General features: G+C 38.8%; 1 non-coding gene across 1 annotated transcript; it reads left to right on the top strand.

The window, feature by feature from the left end:
• The first annotated feature begins 742 nt into the window (after nt 1-742).
• LOC141654011 (small nucleolar RNA R71) lies at nt 743-849 on the top strand. Its single transcript, XR_012547594.1, has one exon. It is a non-coding gene; the product is annotated as a small nucleolar RNA R71 (small nucleolar RNA).
• The last annotated feature ends 1,267 nt before the right edge of the window (nt 850-2,116 follow it).

Below are 2,116 nucleotides of genomic sequence, written 5' to 3'. Positions count from 1 at the left end.
GGTGTGGGCTAGTATGTTGTTGATGGTGATGTCTTTTGCTTGGGTATCTTTTTTCATTTGAGTGAAAAATTCTTATTGATTCTTTGCATTTGGGGGACCGCTTTTTGAACATCAAAGCCTTGGTCATTTGTTTGATTGTATGAAGGTTGATTTTGATAACTTTGGCTTTGGTTGAAAAAGGGTCTTTGAGCTTGATTTCTCATTGGAGGTGGGGTGTATGTTGGTTGAGGGTTTTGAAAGTTTTGGCTCTTGTATGAAAGATTGGGATGGAATTTGGTATTCTAATTGTAATAGTTCGAATAAGGGGTGCCACTTTTGTATGCGTGGAAAGTATTCACTTGTTCCCCTACATTCACTTTGGTCATGTCCCAAAGTTCCACAACTCTCACATACTTCACTTGGAATTGAGGATGATTTCACCATAGCATTAACATGTTGTTTAGGTGATTAGGAAGATTCATCAAGCTTAGCCATGGCCTTCTCAAACTTCAAATTAATGGTGTCAATGTGAGCACTTAGTTGAGCACCCAATTGTGTGATGGAATCTACCTCATGCTTTCCTCCTCTAGTAGCCTTTCGAGGTCTACTATATTGTGAATTATTAACCGCCATCTCTTCGATTTTGGCCCATGTTTGATTGTCATCAACTTCGGTAAACATCCCATTTGATCCCATGTTGAGGATATTGCGGGAATCATCATATAGACCATTCCAAAAATTTTGCACAAGGAACCATTGGCTAAGTCCATGGTGTGGACAAGAACGACAAGTGTCCTTAAATCTCTCCCATGCCTCATACAATGATTCCTCATCTCTCTGCTTGAACCCGGTGATTTGGGCTCTCAACATGTTAGTCTTCTCCGGGGGATAGAATTTCTTGTAGAAAGCAAGTGCCAACTTCTTCCATGAATCAATACCAAGAGTAGCCTTGTCTAGGTTATTTGACCATTGCTTTGCGGTACCAATCAAAGAAAAAGGAAATAATACCCATCGGATTTGGTCTTGAGTAACTCCGGTTTGAGAAATCGCATCACAATAGTCACAAAAAGTCTCCATATGTGAATGAGGGTCTTCACTAGGCATCCCTCCAAATTGACTTCTCTCAACTAATTGTATGAATGCGAATTTGGCAATGAAATCACCGGTTAGATGTTGTGGTGTAGGAGTACCATTTGGTAGGTTCTCCTCGGTTAGTACGGAGTGTGATGAAAATTTAGGCATTGTAGGTTGATTTTGTGGTGGGTTTTGTATTGGGTTGTCCTCTCCTTCTCTTGCAAAAGGGTTGGTAAACTCAATGTTATTTGGTTGAATGTCCACAATCTCACCAATACCTACAACTCTTGAAGTACATCTAGCAACTCTTCTATTGTTGCTTAAGGTCCTTTCCATTTCGAGATCAATAGGCAATAGATTACCTTGTGATCTTCTAGTCATGCAAAATATCAAACAACTTGAAAACAATTAGAACAACCTTGAGGAGTTTTACTTCCCCAAGGTAAAGAAAGACACAACTAAAAATAATTAATGAAAATCAAATCAAGTTAACACCGTCCCCGGCAACGGCGCCATTTTTGGTCCGGTTCAAACTCGTCATCAAAAGCTACCAACCAAAACAATATTTATAACTTTACAAACTACTCTTAGTAAAGAGGCAAGTAAAGGTCGGATCCCAAGGGACGGGTATTGATGTAGGATTCTCAATTTCAAATGGTTGTGTCTTAGGGTGTCACAATTTGGGTTGAGGTAGGAGATACACTAAACTAATTAACAAGATGAAAGTAAAGTAATAAAAAAAACAAGGTAATTAAATGGAGATGTAAACAATTGATAAAAAGAACTAGGGTGTCATGGGTTCATAGGGGATTCATGGGAATTGATCATACAAACATGTTCTCAATTATATGCAAACACTTATTGTTATGATGGGATCGAGTTGGTGTATAAGCTTACTATCCCTAAGAAGGTTTGGGTCCCGGATCCGAATCAATTAGATTGTACAACACCTACAAGTCGACTTAATCCTTCCTATTCAACTATATGCATGGTCTAATGAGGCTCGAGTTGGTTTATATGCTTACAAGCCTCATTGAAAAGATAGGTGATGGATAAAAAAATG

Source organism: Silene latifolia, chromosome 4 (genome assembly GCF_048544455.1).
Source record: "Silene latifolia isolate original U9 population chromosome 4, ASM4854445v1, whole genome shotgun sequence".
Classification (NCBI taxonomy): Eukaryota; Viridiplantae; Streptophyta; class Magnoliopsida; order Caryophyllales; family Caryophyllaceae; genus Silene; species Silene latifolia.
The sequence above is the reverse complement of the archived record's forward strand: the minus strand, read 5'-3'. Positions and strand labels throughout refer to the sequence as shown.